The sequence below is a fragment of the Petaurus breviceps genome, unplaced genomic scaffold (assembly GCF_028583685.1).
Source record: "Petaurus breviceps papuanus isolate PSGF00001 unplaced genomic scaffold, PetGlider_PUasm1.0 186, whole genome shotgun sequence".
NCBI lineage: Eukaryota > Metazoa > Chordata > Mammalia > Diprotodontia > Petauridae > Petaurus > Petaurus breviceps.
This window is the reverse complement of record NW_027185798.1, coordinates 58081742-58093591: the sequence shown is the minus strand read 5'-3', so window position 1 is coordinate 58093591 and position 11850 is coordinate 58081742. Positions and strand designations below refer to the sequence as shown.

General features: G+C 39.2%; 1 long non-coding RNA gene across 1 annotated transcript in view; it reads left to right on the top strand.

Moving 5' to 3' along the window:
• The first annotated feature begins 3977 nt into the window (after positions 1-3977).
• Positions 3978-11850, top strand: part of LOC138162212 (uncharacterized) — an 11926-nt gene continuing 4053 nt past the window's right edge. The window contains exon 1 of the long non-coding RNA XR_011168579.1: positions 3978-4030. This is a non-coding gene — a long non-coding RNA (uncharacterized lncRNA). The remainder of the gene's footprint in view (positions 4031-11850) is intronic.

Below are 11850 nucleotides of genomic sequence, written 5' to 3'. Positions count from 1 at the left end.
TCAGGGGTTCTATGGTAGCACTTTGTGAGCACAATGTTCCATTTAACCAGACTGAGTGAAAGGATCTTTGGAGACGCTGTGTGGGATCCAGGAAACTCTGGGTAGTCAGCAGAGTGTTCTGCTTTCTGTTTAGCAAGTGGAAATTCCCTGGGAAACTTTCAAAGAAGGATGAACTTCTAGAAGAGGAAAACAAAACTGAAACCAAGGAATAGCATATATAGAAAAATGTTACTTCAGTGGGTGGAAAGTAGAGTAACTCTGTTTTCCATGAGGCCAACCTGACTGGAAAAGGCCAAGGAATGGGGAGAAGGGTGGGGGGGAAAAGGGAGGCCCTCTCCAGAATCAAAGAGCCTTGATACTAAATACTACTGGATTTTTTGGTTATTCTGCAACCATCTAACAATCAGTTAACATTTATTAAGTGCCTATTATATGCTGAGCACTGTGCTAAGCATTGGGGAGACAAAAGCAGGCAAAAGTCAGTCCCTGACTTCAAGGAGCTTACAATCTAACATATACAAAGCAAGATATATGCAGGATAAATAGGAAATAATTAACAGAGGGAAGGCACTGGCATCAAGAAGCATTGAGGAAGGCTTCCCGTAGAAAGCAGGATGTTGTTGGAACTTAAAGGAAGCCAGAGAGGTTAATAGTCTGAGGGAGAGTGTTCCAGGCAGGGAGGAGAGTTAGAGAAAATGCCTGGAACTGAGAGATGGGAGGACTTCAGAAGAATACATGGCCTCCAGTCTCCAGGAGATCATCCCATCCCTCATGGCTGAAATGTGCTTCTTCTTCATCAAAACCTCTCCTTAGAATCCCTGATTTACCACAGTGCTCAGCACATGTGCTGCTTCCTACAAGAAACTTTTTGGCTCCTTCTATTTGGTGCTTTAGGGACAGCACAGAGGATAGAGTGCTAGACCTGAAGTCAGGAAGACATCTTCAAATCCAACCTTCCACACATACTAGCTGTGTGACTCTATGCGAGCCACTTAACCCTGTTTGCCTCAGTTTCCACATCTGTAAAACGAGCTGGAGAAGGCAATAAACAACAAAGCTCATATTTTCCTTTTCTCCCCAAATAGGGGCTATCATCCCCATTTCACGAATGAGTAAACTGAGGCACAGAGAGCTTAAGTGATTTACTTATCATCATATAGCTAACAATTTTCTGGGGCAGGTTTCAAACTCAGGTCTTCTTGACTCCAAGTTCAGCACTTTATATACCACCCAGCAGTCCCGATATATACTTATCTGTGTATGTGTATGTTTACATGTAAATTCCCTAGTAGAATGTAAGTTCATTGAGGACAGGGATTGTTTTTTGTTTTTTTGTCCTGGTATTCTCAGCACCTTGCACAGTGACTTGCATATAGCAGATAGTTTAATAAACAGTCATTCAGGGCCAGCTAGGTGGTGCAGGGAATAGAGCACTGGCCCTGAAGTCAGGAGGACCTGAGTTCAAATCCAGCCTCAGATACTTAACACTTACTAGCTGTGTGACCTTGAGCAAGTCACTTAACCCCAATTGCCTGTCTTCCCCCCTGAAAAAAAATGGGGATAATAATAGCACCCACCCCAAAGAGTTGTTCTGAGGAACAAAGGTAAAGAGGTTTGCAAGCCTTAAATCATTATAAAAGTGCTAGCTATGAATAAGAATTGAAAACAGCCACTTGGGAAATAGTACAGATTTTGCATAAAGAGCTAACAATAAACAGTAGATAAGAGAATGAAATAATGTTAGCCAGCATTCATATAATTGCTTTACTGTTCTGCAAAACGCTTAACAAATATCTCATTTGTGCCTCAGAACAACCCTTTGAAGTAGGTGCAATTATTATCCCCATTTTACAGATGAGGACAATGAAGTCAGAGGTTAAGTGACTACATCAGATGACTCCTAAGTGTCTGAAGTAATGGGATGTACACTCAGATCTTCCTGACTCCAGATTCTATGCTTTAACCATACTGCTGCTGTCTGATTATATCTAGAGCTTTCTGTTCATCTGTTGTGAGTGCTAATATATTAAGGGAATTTACTAATATATTTGCTAATCCATTTAAAATTAGTTTTGAGGAATAACAAAGAACTGGTGATAAAGCAAATGACAAGAAGCAATTATATTATTTTTCCCAAGGGGGAAGCATATCTCGACTTCTCGCTAATTACTATCCTTTGATAAATGGCATTGGTTTTGGGAAAACATCATTGATGAAACAAATATCAGCAGCTACAGGACAATGAAAGCATGCACAACAGCCAAGGAGTGACTCTCTTTGAGAATCAGTCAAGCTAGATGAATGACACCACACTGTTAATTATAACATTCTGTCCTGAAGTACAAAAGAATGCCGAGGAGGCTGATCCCAGAACTGGCAGTGAGTGCAGCGTCTCTCAAAAGTTTACTTGCAAATTTAGTTTAAACTTGGAGGTAAATGCCACAATACTATTAATAATAATAATAATGGCAATGTTATCTTGTTGGGGGTAGGGGACAGAAAGGACAGTAAGATTTCATTTACACTTATCCTTGGGTGATAGTTCTAGTTACCATATTTTAGAAAGGATGTTGGAATAAATACAGGACACCATGATGTTAATCCTAGTGTATGAGGATTGGTGAAAAAAACTGTGGATGTTTAGCCTGAAAAAAGGAGACCTTTGGCATTTCAAGGGCTATTTTTATAGAATAGACTCATTCTGCATGGTCCCAGAGAACTGAGCTAGGAGTGATGGGTTAAAGTAGTAGAGACTTAATTGCGAGGAAAAACATTTTAACAATTAAGTTTACCAGACTCTCAAATTTTCTTCTAACTTATAAAATTAAGGTCCTCCTGACGTGGAATTTGCTTCCTTAGAAGGTAGTGAGTTCTAGGGTGGCTAGGTGGCACAGTGAGTAAAGCGCCGGCCCGGAGTCAGGAGGACCCAAGTTCGGTTCCTAGCCGTGTAACCTTGAGCAAGTCACTTAACCCCAATTGCCTTCCAAAAAGCAAATAATAATAATAATAATAATAATAGTACCAGGTTTGGTAGGTGGATCAGATGAGAAAATAGATGCAACATGTTTTCCAAACCTTAAAGCGTTAATTAAAAGCTAGCTATTATTATTTGTATCTTCTGTGCCTAGCTAGATGTTTTTCATGTGACGTTGTTCAGTCATTTCAGTTGTGTCCACCTCTTTGTAACCCCATTTGGGGTCCTCTTGGTAAACCACTGGAGTGGTTTGATATTTCCTTCTTCAGATAACTTTACAGATGAGGAAACTGAAGCCAACAGAGTTAAGTCACTTGCCCAGGGTCACACAGTTAGTAAGCTTGAACTCAGGAAGAAGAGTTTTCCTGATTGTAAGCCTGGTACTTTACCCACTGCACTGCCTACCTGCTCATGCCTTGCATATAGTAGATGCTTAATATTTTTTCTTCTCCATTATAAAAGTAAGAATAATTGGCTCTGAGTGAGAGCCTGAAGGGCTAGCTTGCTTACAAGTGGAGTGCATGGCCTTTAGTTTCACTCCTGGCTGCCTACCCTACTTCCCATCCTGTCCTGATTCAAGGCCTTTCCAAATACCATTTAATATAGGAAGTTTTTGAGGTCAGACCTTCCAAGTCTTGTTTCTCTCTAGCTACTCCTTAGTAATTACCCTTCCTAAGAAAAACCACTCAGGTTTATCAGACTCTCAAAGAAATCAAAATCAAACAACTCAAAGCAGAAGGCAAAGTCCAGTTGTTTTCAATTTATTCTAAAAATGCCCTCAGTTTTGGCACTTGTAAGGGGATATTCATCTGGGGCCAGTTAGCTCTGCTGGTTAGAATATGGAGTCCATGTTTACATGCTGTATTCCCCAGTTAAATCAAATTCTTTTGAGGGTAAAGTCTCTTTTTCATTTTTGTCTTTCTATCCAAACCTCTTAGCACAGAGCTCAGACCAGTAATTTCATAACAGTTTCAGGAACTCCTAGTTTGGAAATTCCCTACACAGAATGCATATGTCAGTAATGCAGTACAGATCAGAGCCTCGGTCTCTGAGAGGGTAAGTAAATTGCCCATGTCACACAGCTGTGGTTGGGTTTTGAAAGGGTGTGTGTATGTGGAGGGGGGCACAGTGAGAGGGAGGACTTGAACCCAGGTTTCTCTAACTCTAAAGAGGCAGCTATGTGCAGCGGAAAACATGTTGACTTTGTAGTAATAGGACCTGAGTTCTTCATCCTGGTTCTGTAACTTATTATCTGTGTGATCTTGGGTAAGTCACGATTTTTTGAACTCTAGTTTCCTCACCTGTAAAATGAGAGGAGTTGGAATAGATGGTCCTTAAATTTCCTTCCAGCTTTAGATCCGTGATCCTTGATCCACTATCCCACATTGCCTCTTGTACATAGTAGACACTTAATCAGTTTATTGAATTGGAGGAAGCTGGGGTCACAAGGTTGATCAGTTACTTAGCTTTGGCTGGTTCTCGAAAATTTTGCTTAACCAGTTCCCTTGGAAATGCATACTGTAGATCATTAGTGGTGCAGTGTGAAAGGATGGCAACCTCCATACTAACCAAAGCGATGCCCTGAATGATATGAAGGACCCTAAATCACACATCAGGTATTTGTACCCTAACAATATAAATGTGAGGGCAGCTAGGTGGTGCAGTGGATGGAGCACTGGGCCTGGAGCCAGCAGGTCCTGAGTTCAAATCTGGCCTCACACACTAATTGTGTGACCCCCTTTCCTCAGTTTCCTCATCTGTAAAATGAGCTGGAGAAGGAAATGGCAAACCACTCCAGTATCTCTGCCAAGCAAACCCCAAATGGGGCCACAGAGTTGGACAAGATTGAAAAAATTGAATAATAACAACAAAATTTAGTAAGGGGGAAAATAAATTTCATTAATGGCAAGTTGAGGGATAGAGAACAAATCTGGGAGATACCATTTAAAGCTGAGGTTTGCATTAGAAATAGAAAAGAATGAGACTATTTGCAAACACATGTGCAAATGATTAGAGTTTGGTGGGCCTCCCACTACAGTCTCCAATCCACATTCTTTTTCTGCTATTTTATTTGTTGGTCAGAACCAGAAGGCCATGGTATAATTACTTTGGATATCATAGTTTGGGGAAGAAGCTGTTTTAAATCTATTTTACTATCCCTGCATGCTGTTTTTTTTCTGTCACAAAGGTATATATATGATGCAGTCAAGTATTTTGTTTTTTGTTTAACATATTTACTATATGGCAGAGTTCAATTGTGTAGGTGGAAAGTCATTGGAAAGTGAAAATTTCATTTAGAAAAAGCACTAATAAAACATGTTTAAAAGTGTATGAGAGAAAGGGAGGGAGGGAGGAAGGAAGGAAGGAAGGGAGGGAGGGAGGGAGGAAGGAAGGAAGGAAGGAACTTTATAAAGAGTTTGAAGTAGGATAAATACTGGGAAGGTTCTATGATATCATTAGCTTGGAAGCTCAACCTGTCATGACTTAGGATCTAAGCTTCCAAGAGAAGCCTGAGGCATATGGAAGTTATGTAACTTTCCAGGGTCACACAACTAGTAAATGTCATAAGGCAGATTTGAACCCAGGCCTTTCAAACTCCAGGCACAGCACTGTATGCAGCAATGGACTGTGTTTGCACTCAAAAGCCAAATAGACCTTCTCAGACTTTTATCTAGTATTACCCAGGAGGACTTCTGTGGCCCATCTCTTTCTGATACAAAAAATATGCCAGAACATCCATGGAAAAGTGACTGTTCCCTCTTGTTTTATTTCATCCCACCTGACTTTGCCAGGACCAAAGCATGCAAGTTATAGGGAGGCTGTTTTCAGCTCAACAAGAGGAAATATTACTTAACAAGTACAGCTGATCCAAAGTAAAATGGATTGTGTGAGTAGGAGCTGGCTTCCCATCCCTGGAAGAGGAAAACCTCTCTGGGCTTTAGTTTCTTCATCTGTAACATGAGGGAGCTGGACAAGGTTATAGGAACATAGGTTTAGAGCTGTGAGGAACCTAAGAGGTCATCAGGCTCAACCTGTTCATTTTATAGATGGGGACATTGAGGCCCAGAAAGATGAAGTAACTTAGGCTGGGTCACATGGCTAGGAAATATGGGAATTGAAATTTGGACCCCGATCTTCCTGAATCCAGGTCCAGTTCCCTTTCCAGTAAGCTACCCTGCTTCTAACACACACATGCGTACACACACACACACACACACACACACACACACACACATATGCCCCCTTTAAGGTTTTTTTCAGGTTATCATCTTAAATGTCTTCTTGGTCCGCATATCTTCAAGAGAGGCATTATTGTGCAGTAAACAAAACAACAGAGCCAGGGTTAGGAAACCTGGGTTTGAATCCCTACTTTGAGTTACTTTATCTCTCTGAGGCTGGATTTCCGATCTGCCACATGGTCATAACAATTGAATTCCCTGTCTCCAGGGCTGATCTGAGCTTGGCACTGAATTGGAATCCCAGCTCTGACACCTGACCTGGCCAGCACTGGGTATGTCACTTCCCTTCCCTGTGCTTCAGTTTCCTTGTCTGTTAAAAGGGGAGGTGGTTGGATTCAAATGTCTCAGAGTTCTTCCAGCTATAAGTCTAAGATCCAATTTATTACTATTGTTGTTTAAAGTTGATTAGTCATGTCTGACTCTTCCTGACTCCATTTTGGGTATTCTTGGCAAAGATCTTGGAGTGGTTTGCCATTTCCTTCTGCAGCTCATTTTTCAGATGAAGAAACTGAGGTAAACAGGGTTAAGTGACTTGTCCAGGGTTATGCAACTAGTAAGTGTCTAAGGTTGGATTTGAACTCAGCTTTTCCTGACTCCAGCTCTACAGTGCCACCATGCTGCCCCATCCTATAAACTATAAAGCATGAATTCATAATTCATAATAGTTCATAAAGATGAATTATTAGTATGTAAATTTCCATGACCTTTCCACATCTCTTACCAGTCTGAAATAATGGCCTTGATTTCTTTCAAAGGTGAATGGTCCTGATAATACATCTCTGGACCATATGTAAGCCTCACGAAATTGAGTTCACATATTGTTTCCATTTTAGTTTGACTGGTCATATAGAAAAAAAATATTTTTTAAAACACTGAAGATGATTGAAAAGGGAGGTGTTGCAATTACAGTTACAAACATTAAAGGAGTGAATTTGTAAAACCTGGTTAACTGAGTTAAGAAACAATTAAAGACTAATTTAAGGAATATTAAGTTGTTGAGTAGAGTCCCACTCTTCATGAACCCTTTTGGGGTTTTCTTGGCAAAAAATAATAGAGTGGTTTATCATTTACTTCTCATTTTACATATGAGGAAACTGAGGCAAACAGGGATAAGTGATTTGCTCATTCAGCTAGTAAGTGTCTGAGGCCAGAATTGAACTCACAAAACGAGTCTTCCTGACTTAAGGCTTGACACTCTATCCACTGAGCAGCTAGCTTCCCTTGTAAGGAAGAACTCCTTTACAATGAAAGCTAGCTAAGCAATTCAGTGGGCTACTTTGGGTGGTAGTGAGTTTCTACTCACTGGGATCTTTACGTGAAGGTTGAATGGATTCTTTTTGGGCATGTGGTAGAAGAAAGATAGCTAGAAATCCTAGCTAGAAAGAACCCTAAAGTCTGTCTAGTCCAGTGTCCTCATTTTACAGATGAATACCCAGAGTGCCCACAGAAGGTAAGTGATTGACCACAATCATGCCAATACTAGGTGTCAAAGGTAGGATTTGAACCCAGGTCATCTCTGCCTGTAGATCTCATCTTCTTTCTATAGCACCTCCAGCTTCCTGTTGAGGTACAGATTGGACTAGATGGGTACCAAACTCTCTTCCATTCTCAATTCTTTGAGTATGCAATGTCATGATTCCATCATCTAAAAGTGTTTAAATATTAAAAATACAAGAAAGAGATGGATTTTTCCAGCCTTTTATACATGAGTATAATTATACTACTTAGCCCTGAAACAAATTTAGGAAAAAGAGAATTTAGATCAAATGTGAAAAGGAGCTTCCTATCTTTGAGTGTTTACTCAAGGATGTTCCATTTCAATTGTGTTATTACTGTGGATGAAAATATTAGACAAATACTTTAAGAAAAATATTGTGGCATGGAGATCTTTTTGCCAATATTTCATACATGAGCACATGACACCTACTGGTCAAACAGGAAACTAATCCTCTCTAAAACTCCAAAAAAAAAATGACCCAAGAGGTAGGCCAAAGCAGAGAAAATTGGAGGGAAAAGTTTGTATATTTTCCTAAAGACTTTACTAAAGGTAAGTAGGCATTTTCCTAAAGACTTTACTAAAGGTAAGTTGGCATGCAAATCACAAAGTTAACAAGGGATACTTTTTAAATATTATTTTTTAAAAATTAAATGCATACATTTCTAACGCCAGGAAGTTTTGCTCCTCTTGGTATACAAGTATTTCATTTGTTTTAAGTTGTTTTACAGGTTACAGGGAAGGCTTAAAGTCTCTCTTAGGCACCCATGGTGGTGTAGTACAGAGATAAAAGCCCTGGACCTGGAGTTAGGGAGACCTGAGTTAGAATCCTACTTTGTGACTGTAGATAGATCACCTGATCTTTCTGGGTCTCAGTTTGCTTCTCTGTAAAATGGGGATACTGATTTTGAGAGACTTAACCCTTCTCAGCAATGCAAAGACCTAAAACAATTTCAAAGGACTCATAATGGTAATGCGATCTACATCCAGAGGAAGAACTGTGGAGTTTGAATGCAGAGCAAAGCAGACTATTTTCTTTTTTTCTTTGTTTTTTCTTTCTCATGGTCTCTCCCATTTGTTATAATTCTTCTATGCAACATGACATGTGAAAATGTGTTTAATAGGGATATATGTGTAAAGCCATATCATATTGCATGCTGTCTTGGGAGGGAATGGGCAATGAGGGGGAACAAATTTAAAACTTTTGGAAGAGAATGTTGAAAACTAAAAAATAAAATAGGGATAATCATACCTCTTATACACACCTTGCAGAATTATGAGAATCAAATGAGATAATGAATTAAATCGGTGTCAGTGCCTTCTATTTTATAATAATGTGTGTATGTAGTTTCCCAGTTAAGAAAGATGGTTTCATTCTCAAATCTTATCAGTGCCTCTTCTTGGTGATTCTCCTTATAGGATATTTTCCTATGTAATGAATTATGTATTTAGATCTAGGTTCTAGTAAGTTATTAAGGTATGTTTCCCCCTGCATATATGATATGTGCTTAGGTCTATAAAATATATGTGGGTGTATTTATATACTTACACTATTTGTGTTTTGTTTTAAAATCTCTGGGTCACTAAAAGAAAAAAGCTGCTGTAGTCCTACATGATATCTTCAGTTAGCTTAGAAGCCTGAATATGATTCTTTGGTAAAAATATCCATTAGAAATTGTAGTTGTAGTTATTGTGTGTGTGTGTGTGTGTGTGTGTGTGTGTGTGTGTGTGTGTGTGTGTAATTCCTTCCCATTTGAAAAAAGTTGGGGGCAGAATTGATATAATACTCAGCAAGTAATAGGTACTCTGACTCAAAATGAAGTCCTCTATTGTCTTGGGTTATCTCTGTAACTCAGGGCTCAATCGTTACATTTGCATAAGACTCTCCTCATTGGTAGAGAGAATGAATGTTCCATGTTTGTGTGAGGTGGAGAACTTGGGAGAAGAGAGATTCTGGGACTCTGACTTCTGCCTTCGAGAGAGCACACTCAATTTCCAGGTTCTCTTCAGAGAGAGGGCCCTGGAGAAAGAGAAAACTGACATGTAGAGAAACTATACCTTGTGCATATTTGCTTCTTCCCAGAGTTTTTATCTCTCTCCAAGGACCTCTCCCTGAAGAGATCCTGGAACCATGTGTGTCCTTCCTTGAAAATAGAAGCCAATATAAGGAATAATGAGCGGGTAGATTTCAGGAAAACCTGGAAAGACTTACATGAACTGATGGTGAATGAAGTGAGCAGAACCAGGAGAACATTGTACATAGTAATCGCAACATTGTATGATGATCAACTCTGACTGACTTAGCTCTTCTCAGAAATACCAAGATCCCAGACAATTCCAAAAGACTAATGATGAAAAGTATTATTCACATGCAGAAAAGGAACTGATGGGGTCTGAATGCAGATTGAAGCATGCTATTTTCACTTTCTTCATTCTTTTATAATTTTTTCCTTTTGTTCTGTTTCTTCTTTCACAAAATGACTAATATGGATATGTTTTACATGAGTGCACATATATAACATATATCAAATTGCTTACTGTCTTAGGGAGGAGGGAGAAAAATTTGGAACTCAAAAATCTTAATTAAATTAATGTTAAAAATAATTTTACATGTAACTGGAAAAAGTAAAATACCATTAAAATACTGGATAGTATTTTTAAGGACATTAAAATTAAAGCTTATTTTACACATTAAAAAAGTGTAAGCCAGAATGCCAAGATCCTTTTCTCTCAAGCTCCCTCCAGCTCACGTAGGCATGGAGCAGCAAGTAATTATTCTCTCCAGTAATTAAGAAAGTCATGCAAATGCCAGGCTTATGATCCAGGTTACATCTAATTTCTAAGAACTTTATTAGTAAGGGTGCTAAAATAATGTCCTGCGTATTGCTTTTTAGTAAAAAAGAATTTTTTTGGAGCAGTTTAAACTGTTTGCTTTTATTTGCATTACATTGCAGGCATGTGCTTGAGCCTAATTCTTTGTTAAATTTTCACTGTAAGTGTTTACACTCAGAAATCATGCAAATGAGGGTCTGATTTATATTTTGGGGTGTCTTTATTAGATACCTTGTGGAGGGGCCTATTCTTCAGCACAAATTGAGCGAGTTGACTGGTAAGATTTCTTTCAACTGAAATTCTACCATAGCCAACTGTTGGGGAATTTTTCTTTTCAAAGCAGGGTGTTCAGTTAGGGCATGGGGAATATAGAACTGGAGATCTCTCTCTGGAACAATGATACAAACTGGCATGGAAAAAACCTTTAGATACAATGGTTCAGAGTAATAATCAATCAACAAGTTTTCCTTAAGGGCTTACTGTATGCCTGGCACTCTACTAGGAGCTGGGGACAAAAAGGAGAAAAATGACACAATCCCTGACCTCAAGGAGCTTTACATTAACCTTGACCTAGAAAATATACCCCCCACCTCTACACATATACATATTGCTGATGTCTAGGATGTCATTAGCAATTAAGAACATCCCCCAAGAGCTATAATGAAGGCTGGTGGCTCCTACCCTGTCCCTATGAAACTCCTGTGGGAACACGTCACAAGGAGTTAGCAGTTAATTAGAACCATGTCTTTTTTCTGTCACTGTCAGATGTTATTGTCATATAAATTATGATAATAACAATGTATTATAACTTATGTAATGTGATTTACATAGGCGAAATCCCATTTTAACTTGGTAACTTTTGAAGGATGGCTAATTTTTCTATAGCACCACTTAAGAAGCTACCCTTAATCAAAGACATTGGCAGGAGGCTTTTAGCTTTGCTATTTTAAGACTGTTTTCCCTCTTTGCAGCTGATTGGCAGGCTCAAACCTGGGGGGCTGGGGGTGGGGGTTGGCTCAGAGAAAGGGGAGTTGTCAGTTTCTTAGGTTGCACTGACATCTGGTGGTGAGGCAGAGCATCCTTTGACAGTTTAAGGCTTGAAGGAGGGGGGGGAAAGCTGTAATTTATACAGCATCATCGATTTAGAAGTGGAAGGGACCTTGGAAGCCAATGTCTACTCCTGCCATTTTACAGATGAAGAAATTGCCCACTTGAAAAACACCTTATATACATGGTCTTAGTTACAATAAAGTAAAATATCAGTTCATTACCATAAGTTAGAATCACATTGAGGATCTGGGACCAACAAA